Genomic DNA, 13,094 nt, shown 5'->3' on the forward strand with positions numbered 1-13,094 from the left:
TCAAAAAAACGTGTTTCAGACGTCAGCCCACAAGTTCTCTATGGGATTGAAGTCGGGATTGGGCTGGTCACTCTATTACCTCAATCTTGTTTGTCTGTAACCAAGATGTTTTGGGTCATTGTCATGTTAAAACACCCATTTTAAGGACATTTCTTCTTCGACATAGAGCAACATGATCTCCTCAAGTATTCTGATATATTTAAACTGATCCATGATCCTTCGTATGTGATAAATAGGCGTAACACCATGGTATGAAAAACATCCCCATATCATCATTTTGTACCACCATGCTTTACTGTCTTCACAGCGTACTGTGGCTTGAATTCAGTGCTCAGGGGTCGTCTGACATACTGTCTACGGCCACTAGACCCAAAAATAACAATTTTGCTTTCATCAGTCCACAAATGTTGAGCCATTTCTCTTTGGACCAGTCAATGTGTTCCTTGGCAAATTTGAACCCATTCAGGACACGTCTTTATCTTAACAACGGGACTTTGCAGGAGTTCTTGCTGGTAACTTGGCTTCACTTAATCATCTTCTGTACTTACTGGTAACTTCAGATGTTCCTTGATCTTTCTGGTGGTGATCACTGGCTGAGCCTTTGCCATTCTGGCTATTCTCTGATCCATTCGAACAGTAGTTCCACGCTTCCTTCTGCGTCTTTCAGGTTTTGGTTGTCACTTTAAGGCATTTTAGCTGAGCAGCCAATAATTTGCTGCACTTCTCTGTATGTTTTTCCCTCTACAATCAACTTTTTAATCAAAGTACGCTGTTCATCAGAACAATGTCTGGAACAACCCATTTTACCCAATATTTCAAAAGGAAATGAGCTATGACCAACCTGTGCAACATTTGCCACCCTCCTACATTAAATAAGGGCCTAAATTGACACCCGTTCTTCTGCAGAATGAATGACTTCACCAATTGAACTCCTCACTGCTATTATTTTGAACAACCCCCTTTCAATCAATGCTTCAATTACTCAGAATGAGTGGGATGCATGTCCTAATTGTTGGGTTTGTTTTGTTTTCATTACTCTACTACACTTTCAAGTGAATTTTTTGCTATGTAGAAATATCACTTCTACTAAAAACAGTGATTTATCAAGTTAATGGTGTTGGACTGCTATTTTTTTGAACACTACTGTACATTACTTACCATATAGAAGCACTTTGTAGTTCTACAATTACTGACTGTAGTCCACCTATTTATCTACATACCTTTTTAGCCTGCTTTCACCCTGTCCTTCAATCAGCCAACCAGTGTGGGCAGCGTCCTGTGACCACTAAGAAAGGTCTAGAAGATGACCAACTCAAACAGCAGCAATAGATAAGCGACCATCTCTGACTTTGCATCTGCAAGGTGGACCAACTAGGTAGGAGTGTCTAATAGAGTGGACAGTGAGTGGACACGGTATTTAAAAACTGCAGCAGCGCTGCTGTGTCTGATCCACTCATACCAGCACAACACACAGTGCTGATAATGATCCACCACCCAAATAATACCTGCTCTGTGGGGGTCCTGACCAGGGATGGACTGGCCATCGGGAGGGTCGGGAGTTTTCCCGGTGGGCCGCTCTGTTTGTGGGCCGCTGAGAGAGTGAAAACTAAATTCTGTTTTAAATATTCCTGAATAATAATCCTGAAGTGTGCATTGGCCCACCACAGTATTCTCACTGCATATCCATTGGCCAATCACAGAAATGTCCCTCCCCCAGGATAAACCGTAATCACAACCACCAGAATGAGTGCGAGATGGAGAAAGGGTCGAAAAAGCGTAAGCAGAAAAAGCCCGTGATAAAACACAGAAAAAGCTGCAAGCAGATGCAGAAAAGTGCAGGAAACTGGACAACCTGTTTGGCAGTGAGGAACTACAGCATAGCCAAAGAGCAGAAAAGGAAAAGTTAGCGTTCAGTGACTCGGCTTCGTTAGTAACGCCGTTTAAGAAGAGACTGTGGGCCCATCTCAAATGTCGCCTATGCCCTACTTAGGGTACTTCCTAACAGTACAAAACATTTCTTTTACAAGTCACTGAATGATTAATAAGTAGTTATCTAAGCTACTGTTGGATATCAGGGGCTTTAAAGCAGCCGTTTTAAGGACGATTTTTGTAAAAGTTCTATGATGTCATGTCCAAGTGCACTACATAGGGCGGTGGATATAATTTGAGACGGTACCATTAGTCTCTGCTCTTCAGAAAAAGTAAACACTATCTTGTCCTCTATAATACAGAAAGGAAAATGCAGCTGTTCAGGACATTTTTTAGAGTGATTATGTGCATAGCTCACATGGTTAATTTCCCTTGTCAACATTATTTCTTTGCTCATCGGAGCAATGCACTAATTTGGAACAAACGTGAATCACGTGTGAATAAAAGTGCGAAAAAAGCATATTTACCAGTGTTAAAGGTTAAATGAAAGAAAGGTTTAATTTTATTTCTTGCGGTTTAATGAAACAGGATGGGGAAATCCAATAGAACCATTTAAGAAATTGTAAATTTTATGTGTGTGATAGTTGGATAGAACTATTAATCCCAAAGGAAAGTTGGAAATATATATAATTGTTTGTAGTTATGTTTTTATTATTTTAATTTTTATTATAGTGAGTTAATAACTTTAGTGGTAAGATAGATGAAAACTATTAATATCAATCATCTAACATTTGAGTAGGGGGTGATATGTGTGGCGCGATGTGCTTGTAGTGGGCTGGTGAAGAAAAAAGTCCAGGGCTGAATTTTGTTCCCAGTCCAGCCCTGGTCCTGACTATTGAAGAACAGGGTGAAAGCAGGCTAAAAAGGTATGTAGAGAAACATGTGGACTACAGTCAGTAATTGTAGAACTACAAAGTGCTTCTATATGGTAAGTGGAGCTGATAAAATGAACAGTGAGTGTAGAAACAAGGAGGTGGTTTTAATGTTATGGCTGATCGGTGTATACCACTATGTTAAAATAATACTTTATAGAATAACAAACCAGTTTTCGGTGTGTTATTTTGCAAATTGTGCTTCACTGAGCTTTTGTGGCATAATGTAACAGCTTCGCCCATGTGTAATGGCTTCGATTCACAGGCTGGGCTAACAAATATATAGGGCACATGGCATTACTTGAGCTTATAGCCACTGGGGGAACAAATATATGGCACCCTTAGCGCCAGTCCTAAGCCCGAATAAATTGGAGGGTTGCATCAGGATAGGCATCCAGTGTTAAAATGGGAACAAATCTCTTTCATTAAAGTTTACTATAAAGTAAAAGTATGTGGACAGCCAGCCCTTTCATTTTTTTTTACCTTATTCGTCTCAGCCACACCCCTTGATAACAGTGATGGTCAAGTGTCCACATACTTTTAATCATGTAGTGTAAAAAGCAACATTTCGAGTAGAATGAGAGGCTGGCATAAAAAAAAAAAACATGCTGAAAAAAGAGAACCCAATAGTTATAACAACTGTCTGATTTTTAAGCAAATGAATTACAGTGTAATATAAAACTTGATAATAATAAGCTAAAACAACGTATGTATCACTGTTATTTCTATGTAATGCATAGAACTCTGAGCTTAATCTCAGTTCTTCATCACCCAAATACATTATAATAGATTACATTAATCCATTAGGGTGGCTCAGTGGGTAGCACTGTCGCCTCACAGCAAGAAGATCCTGGGTTTGATCCCCAGGTGAGGCGGTCTGGGTCCTTTCTGTGTGGGGTTTGCATGTTCTTCCCGTGTCTGCATGGGTTTCCTCATGGAGCTCTGGTTTCCTCCCACAGTCCAAAGACATGCAGGTGAGGTGAATTGGAGATACAAAATTGTCCATTAAACTAAAATTGACGTTAAACTTGTGAACTGATGAATCTTGTGTAATGTTACCGTTCCTGTCATGAATGTAACCAAAGTGTGTAAACATGACGGTAAAATACTAAAATAAAAAGGAAAATCTGCAGCAAGTGTGATGTATGGCTCATGTGTTTAACTATTGTTGCCTGTCTGACAGAAAAAGTTAAACAGCCTTGCTTTTGAGTGCTTTTTAGACGATTTTGACACTTTTGGCTTTACATAGTTACTTACAGCCTTAGAGTATTTCTTTCTTTCTTTACTTATTTTTTAAAGTGCAGTAACCGAAATAGAAAGAAAAAAAGTAAGAATAAAAATGAAAGAATAGTAAAAGAAAGAAAGAAGAGAGAGAGAGAGAGAGAGAGAGAGAGAGAGAGAGAGAGAGAGAGAGAGAGAGAGAGAGAGAATCTTGGATCCTCCCATCGGTGTTTGTAATGAACTTCCAGTGAAAGGGAAGTGTGTGTAGGGCAGTGTGTGTGTAGAGCGTGGACATGTACCGCTTTTAGTCCACACATATCTGGATTAATATTCCCTTCTTTTGCTTTTTAAGGATTTAAGCACAGTACAGAGGTAAGACTGTGTGTTTATGTCTGTTATAGTGACTGGTTAAATGAATATTTTGCATGTTTTGGGCGAAGTGGCAGCCTAAACACTGAGCTGTGCTGGTTACATTCATTACCACAAGCTAACAACGGAAGGTTTGTAAATTATAACATTATACTTAATGTTTTAGATAGATTTAAGTTTTATTTGTGTATTTATGTTTTCAGGTTAATATACACAAGCAAGCTTGTTAGTAGTAAACAAAGTGGTAATCTACTATTATACCTTCATGCCCATGAATACGGATATCACGGTCATTATCACAGACAAAACTGTCACATTTAAACAAACTTCAAACTAAAAATGGTCACATTATTATTTTTTTGTTTCTAAAGAAGGGGGTTGGGGTGAGGGGTGAGGGGGGTTTAAGGCATGTGATGGTGAAACTGTTTAGAAAGTGAGTTGCCCCAACACGTTTTGCAATGCACTCAGTAGCTACAGCATTTGATTCAGTTGTCATTATGAATCACTTTACTGAATCGATTCGTTTGAACAAACTGTTGTTGTTTTAAGCAAATTTATTAGATTTCCTTAAACGCAGTTTGAGTTGTTGTGTAGTGGTTTAGGGGAAGTATCCACCCCCTCTTCTGACTGTCTCAGTGATAGCATGTTTTTCATTAAATGCATGATGTGGAACTTGATTACCAATATGCATATATAATAATTAGCTAATTAAACACGACCAGACTTGATTTTTGCAGACGTACAAAAATCATCAAAACAATAAACACCATAGATGTCCGGGCGGCACGGTGGCTAAGTGGGTAGCACTGTCGCCTCACATCAAGAAGGTCCTGGGTTCGACCCCCAGGTGGGGCGGTCTGGGTCCTCTCTGTGTGGAGTTTGCATGTTCTCCCAGTGTCTGCGTGGGTTTCCTCCGGGTGCTCCGGTTTCCTCCCGGTGCTCCGGTTTCCTCCCACAGTCCAAATACATGCAAGTGAGGTGAATTGGAGATACAAAATTGTCCATGACTGTGTTTGATATCATGATTGTAACCAAAGTGTAAAACATGTCATGTTTTAGTTTTAGGACTCCACCGAATCACAGTGAATGTTTATTATAACTTTTAATTATGTGCTTCTTTTTTATGATTTATGTTAAATAAATAAAAAACATGATACTACACAAATGGAACTTGAATTAATTTATTCACAAAGATAAAAAGTTAATTGGTAAGACAGGTTTAAAGGTATGTGCTAGGTTATAAAATCCCCACAGTTAATGTGTGTGTTTTAAGTTTTCTGATCATTACCAGAAGATCTGAACGATCTTATCTTTCCCTTAACCTTAAACAGGAAGATGAAGGGAAGGTGGCTTAATGCATGTGGTGATAAAATTAGTGTTGAAACCAAGATGTGTTCACAATTTGACTCATAATAGGTACATGATTCTGTAAATTGTAGCCATTGTGACCATTACAAATGATGGAAATTATGGATTAAAATGCTTTGGAGTTGGTACAGAAACATTGTGTAAATTGAAGAGGGGTGATGTGGCAAAGACATCAGAAAGTCTGATAAGATTATGAGTTTCTAGCTGATGAATAATTAAGGATGTAATTATCTTTCCTACTGACATTATGCCTGTCATATTTTATATAATGTTTCATTTATTGTAAATTAGTAAAAGATATGCATTTTATCAACAATAACCATTAGCTATTATTCAAATAAACAATAAAGAAAATACTAAAATACGCAACTGTAGCAATTAACAATAGTCTACATGAACTCATGTAAATATAACTTACACAGTTAAAACTTGTTACCATAAATAATGATTACAGCATGCAGTGTTTTAATTATACTATTGGAGTCACTAACAAACCTGTTTCCCGATTCTTGAATATGTGAGATTGTAGAATCTGGCAAGCCATTGTGGTAATATTATATAATTCTGAATAGTCCATGTCATGACACAAACCTTTTCATAATAAACAATGTGCATCCTGTTTCTGTTTGTTGGTGATTTGTCATACTCAAGGCATGTCCTAAGCCCCACCTTTGCCCTGTGTGGTACAAATTTGTACAACAACTGGTCTGCTGGCACTTAAAAATATGTTAATATTTATATTAAACTATAATTATATAACCTGAAAGACTATGTAATTGTAATATGTTCCAAAAGGTGGTACCACTGGTAATACTGGTGAGTTGGAGGGTCATGTTTCAAAATAGATACAAAGGCTTGTTGTATTTTTTTAAAAGAGACTAACATTGTGTAAAATGTCAAAACAAAACTCGAGTATTCATGCTGGTGCCTCAAACATAACAATGGCACAGATACAACACTTCAAATAAAAGAATAAAAAGGCAAGAATCACATTTAAAGAAAAGCTTAGTGAAATGAATGAATACACTGTAAATCAGCATGTCAGTGACGTCCCAGGTTTGTAAGCATGCTGTTTGGGGAAAATTTCTTAATTATAATCCCCAAATTACCTTTGTGTAACCACATCCCCAAATTACCTTTGTGTAACCCCATCCCCAAATTAACTTTGTGTAACCACATCCCCAAAATACCTTTGTGTAACCACATCCCCAAATTACCTTTGTGTAACCCCATCCCCAAATTAACTTTGTGTAACCACATCCCCAAAATACCTTTGTGTAACCACATCCCCAAATTACCTTTGTGTAACCACATCCCCAAAATACCTTTGTGTAACCACATCCCCAAAATACCTTTGTGTAACCACATCCCCAAATTACCTTTGTGTAACCACATCCCCAAAATACCTTTGTGTAACCACATCCCCAAAATACCTTTGTGTAACCACATCCCCAAAATACCTTTGTGTAACCACATCCCCAAAATACCTTTGTGAGATACCTGTATTCTAATGGTTAATCTGTATAAGGTTCATCTCAGTGATCGAGGAAAACTGCTAGGAATAAAACCCAGTGTTTCAGAAGTATTCTAAACTTGTTGCAGGTGTCCAATAGTTTTTCGCTATCAATGTGGGTTAGAATGTCCAGAACGTTTGAGATATTCCAAAGATGGAAATGCACAGTTTACACATATTACTAATAAAACTGAGCTTATCAAGAATGACTCCAAGATTTTGACTCATAGGTTCAAGAAGCCCTTTCGTCTTTTGTTTGTTTCTCACTTCCCACAATATATATAGCTCATATCTGTTGCATAGTAATGAAAACATAATATGCCTCTTAAATGCAGCAGGAAGAAAAAGCATATACAGGTTAAAAAGCAAAGACCCCAAGATTGCTTCAAAATGTCATGCAAAAATTACCTGTCCCTCAAGAATCACAGCTGCCCAGTGCAATGTAGTAGTCACAACCACTTATATATGATCAAAACCAGTCTATTAAAAGCAGCACTTGGATCTAACAGAACCAAAACAGAGATGTAACCCATGTCTCATTAAGGACTTTAAGAAGTGTTTTTAAGTGCTGTGATTGTCCCTGAAACCAGACAAAATTTTTATCAAGCTGGATTGTTTTGAGATAATTAATGAATTGGACTGACACCACATTCTCAATAATTTTACCAAGAAAGGGAAGATTCGAGATTGGCCTGTAATTATTTAGCACAGTGGGGTAAGAACTTCCTATTCTTCAAGAATTGCCTAATAACTGCGGAGTGATTTGTGGAAATCAATCTGCTGCACTGACCGATTGACAATTTGCACAATAAATGTGAGAGTGAGCTTAAAACCTGTTTAAAGAACTATGTAGATATGGAAAAGAGGGGACAGGTCAAAAGGTTTAGAAATGAAACTACAGCTGAACATGTTTCTCAGCCAATTAGTTTAAAGCTCAACATGTTGGGTGCACCGTTAAAACACACTGGCACACCAGAGCTGACTTCTTGAACTCATGAGTTTGAATCTCAGCTCTGCTACCGGCAGGCTGGGTGCCTACACGAACAATGATTGGCTCGTTTGTAGGGGCTTCCACCTAACTGATGCAATTATGACCTCTGCTGGCTGATTTACGGTGCCTGCATGAGGGCTAATAGGATCCACATGAACTCGCCTAGACTTGCCGGCTCGGGAGCAACTCGGCGTTTGCTCAGCGATCGAAACTCTGCTCTTGATTGCTTTGTGTGAACTAATCAACAACTCGATCCGAGCGGCTCACCGAGCACTCGGCGACTAAAGAGAGATCTATCTTGTCGAATATCTGGATCTGAGTCGCACAACTGGCAGTGAGTGCTATGTCGAACAGCCAATGAGAACGCAATGTACGGTGTGAGGGGAAACGCAGGGTAGAAGTTGTTAAAAGGTGTGATGGGGCATAATATACTTTATATTAGAATACATTCAGGTGGCGCAGCGGTAAAGGGAAGCGCTGCAACCAGAGCTGGATTGTGAGTACGTGGTATCGAATCCAGCTTTGCTTCACCGGCTCGAAGCTGAGTGGCTGTATGAGCAACAATTGGCCGGTTGCTCATATGGGGGGGTGGGACAAAGAACCGGATGTGGGTCTCTCTCTGTCAGAATGCGATTACGTTCTCTGCCGGCTGATTGGAGGCGCCTGCACAAGAAATGAGGGAGGGTGTGTCTCTCCGCATGCAACGCTAGGTGGCGCCAAACTCATCAATGTGTGGGTGGCAAAGATGCATCTGGCTGCTGCTCGTGTTTCGGAGGGGATATGGGTTAGCTTCGATCTCCTCTGTCAGGGCAGCGTTCGGCATAGACAGAGAGGAAGCACGATGCAAATTGAACAATTGGATGCGCTAAAGGGGGAGAAAAAGGGGAAAAATTAAAAATAAATAAATACATCAGCACACACACAAGTTTTACAGTATTCCTGACTTTATCGTTCTCTACAAAACACCAACGTAGCATTGCAAAAATATTTATTAACCTCCAACTCACTATAGAACAATCCACGCCAAATCCACTCATATTCATTTATTTTTTCTCCTTGACTTTACGCTCTACATCAGTGCACAAACTTTGATCGCTCGCTACTTGTTGACGTGCATTTTTAGACGTGGTGTCATTAAACCTTTCGTCACTTCTTGTGTTTGCTTTCGGGACAAAACGTAGTTTGGGAGACAAGAGAAACTCGCCTGCGATTCCACTTGGTGATAAATGGTGTAGTGTGAAACCCCCTATCGCCGATCTGTCGTGTAGTGTGAAATACACACCGAGTTTACTCCCGATTACAAGAGATCCAGTTGTGTAGTGTGAACTGTATGACTTGGAAAGTCGTGTAGTGTGAACCTAGCATTAGTCACAGCTCTCCTCAGTCAGGGGTGAAAGTTAGGATCAATAGAGAGGAAGCATAATGCAATCAGGTAATTGGATATGGCTAGATTGGGAGGAAATTTGGGGGTGGGGGGAAGCTTGACGTTGCATTTGGTAGAGCTGTTATTTAGCATGTTGATCAGCCCAACACTGTTGATGCTAGATGTCTTCTTTTTAATATTAGTGACCTTATCATTAACAAATGTTGCAAACTCATTACATATAGCAGACGAAAGAAATGTTGCTGAGCTTGATGTGACAGGGTTCAGCAGTCGGTCCATGATGGATAAAATTAATTTTGCATTATTTTTCTGATTATCATTTAGATTTGTAAAATAAACTTTCCTGTTTTTTTGGTCGTGCTTTATTAAAGGCACAGTGAATCATCAGCCTTGTGTTTCTCTCTTTTCTCTTTGCTTCCCTTCAGTCTTGTTTATGATGGGGATTTTGTTTCTCAAGGGTGCTTTTGTCTTACCACAAAACAGTCAATTAAGTCACTGAGTGCTTTTAGATACACAACAAAGTCAGATTAGGACAATAATTAGGTTTTTGGGTTTACATGCACACAGTAGTCTGATTATAGGAACCCTCTGACTGTACTCGGTAATCCTGTTTATTAGAGATGTACCGATCAGGGTTTTTGGCACCGATTTCGATCTCCGATCTCCTTTCAGGGCGATCGGCCGATAGCCGATTCCGATCGGGGGGGGGGGGGGGGGGGCAACATGCCCACACACACACACGCAGGTTTAATGTTATCCAGTTCAGTCTGAAAAAAAAACTTAGAGCCTCACAGTGAAGATAAACCGGAGACAAACGCAACAGCGCGCGTGTGTGTGTTTGTGCCTTTAAGAGATGATCTGTTTAGTGTCGCTAAGTGATTCATGAGTCGATTCGTTTTCATGCGATGCGTAAGTTCTTCTTCTCAGTTATCTCTCCGTGTTTACTGTTATTAATTAAATGTCGTGGTTTTAAATAAACACCAGATACTTCAGAACAGTTTGTGTGACTTTTACATTAAAAAGCTTCATTAAACTGCTATTACCACAGATCTGTAACCGAGTCAGACTCGTTCCGTCTAAAAGTTTTCTGATGATCCTAAAAGTTCAGCAGATGATCCTGAACTAACGAATTTGGTAATGAATAAACTTTTGCCTCTGATTGGCTCTGTAACGTTTTCTGTTCTCATCTAAATCACAAGCAAGAACCGCTCACGATTTACTAAAGTGAACCAGGAGTTTATATAACGTGCTGATAGAATCGACTCAGATGTGACCGGGTTGAATTATCTTTTTAAAGTAAATATTTCAATCAGCAAAATTGCATCATATGTATGATGCACAACGTTAATGATGTTATTTTAGGTCATGAAGAGCTTTCACTGTGGTTTCTGTACGATTGTTGACGAAACCTCACTTACTGGGACTGACTGGTACAGAGGCCAAACCTTCCTTACTGGTACTGACCGGTACAGAAACCAAACCTTGCTTATTGGGACTGACTGGTACAGAGGCCAAACCTCACTTACTGGGACTGACCGGTACAGAGACCAAACCTTGTTTACTGGGACTGACCGCTACAGAGGCCAAACCTCAGTTACTGGAACTGACCAGTACAGAGGCCAAACCTCACTTACTGGGACGGACCAGTGCAGAGGCCAAATCTCGCTTACTGGGACTGACCGGTACAGAGGCCAAACCTCACTTACTGGGACTGACTGGTACAGAGGTCAAACCTCATTTACTGAGACTGACCGATACAGAGGCCAAACCTTGCTTACTGGGACTGACCGGTACAGAGGCCAAACCTTGCTTACTGGGACTGACCGGTACAGAGGCCAAACCTCACTTACTGGGACAAATTGGTACAGAGGTCAAACCTTGCTTACTGGGACTGACCGGTACAGAGGCCAAACCTTGCTTACTGGGACTGACCGGGACAGAGGCCAAACCTTCTTTACTGGGACAGACTGGTACAGAGGGCCACTTTGTTTTTGTTTTTTTACAGGGAGTGATTGCTACTGAGGCCGCATCTCCCTTACTGGGACTGAGATATTCAGTCTTGCTCTCTTTACTGGAACTGATGGAGGTCACATCGCCTTTACCGGAACTGACAGTTACAACACCTCCTTTACCAGGGCTGACAAGTACAGAACTGCATTAAGGATGACGATAAAAATCACCTTCCTGTTATGTTTAGATTTCTGCTGTGAAAATAAAAACCCTGTTTGCACTGGGGAAATACAAATAGCTGATTCCACCCTATTCCTGTTCCTCTTTCGTGATTTCACCCCTGTGTGTGTGTGTGTGTGTGTGTGTGTTGTCCCTACTTGGCGTTCCCTTTCTGTTATTTGTTAAATTGCATTTCAATCATCTCAGGACTGAAAGCAGAGCTGAGGTCATAGTGATACATCAGTAGATTGCTGATGATGTCATTTTATTTATTTTTTATTAAAGCCACTTGGTTGCCAGATTGTTCCTTCTTTTACCACACTGTGAAATTAATTGGTCCCTATAGGAAGAATGCAGTACGCTTGATAGGAATTGACGTCCATAGCCAAAGCCGACTGCATTTTCTTGTAACAGTACCCACTTTAACTGGTACACTTTATGGCCAAACGTATGTGGACTCATGAGCATTGTTGGAAATCTCATTTGAGAAAGCATAGGCATCAACATTAAGTATTTATGGGTTAAAAGCAAAATGATTTGTGTATGTGTGCCGTGTGTACTGTGTATGTGTGTGCTGTGTGTGTACTGTGTATGTACTGTGTATGTACTGTGTATGTGTGTGTTGTGTGTTTGTGTGAGAAACTTCATTCGTAGACAGCCTGACCTCTAATAGTTTTATGATGTCATGCTGAGTAAGATATACACCGATCAGCCATAATATTAAAACCACCTCCTTGTTTCTACACTCACTGTCCATTTTATCAGCTCCACTTACCATATAGAGGCACTTTTTTTTAGCCTGCTTTTACCCTGTTCTTCAATAATCAGGACCCCCCACATGACCACCACAGAGTAGGTATTATTTATGTGGTGGATCATTCTCAGCACTGCAGTGACACTGACATGGTGGTGGTGTGTTAGTGTGTGTTGTGCTGGTATGAGTGGATCAGACACAGCAGCGCTGCTGGAGTTTTTAAATAACGTGTCCACTCACTGGCCACTCTATTAGACACTCCTACCTAGTTGGTCCACCTTCTAGATGTAAAGTCAGAGACGATCGCTCATCTATTGCTGCTGTTTGAGTTGGTCATCTTCTAAACCTTCATCAGTGGTCACAGGACGCTGCCCACTGGGCGCTGTAGGCTGGATATTTTTGGTTGGAGGACTATTCTCAGTCCAGCAGTGACAGTGAGGTGTTTAAAAACTCCATCAGCGCTGCTGTGTCTGATCCACTCTGTATGTTTGTGCTGTGTGTTTGTCTGAGACAGCCAGACAATA

This window comes from Trichomycterus rosablanca, chromosome 6 (assembly GCF_030014385.1).
Source record: "Trichomycterus rosablanca isolate fTriRos1 chromosome 6, fTriRos1.hap1, whole genome shotgun sequence".
NCBI lineage: Eukaryota > Metazoa > Chordata > Actinopteri > Siluriformes > Trichomycteridae > Trichomycterus > Trichomycterus rosablanca.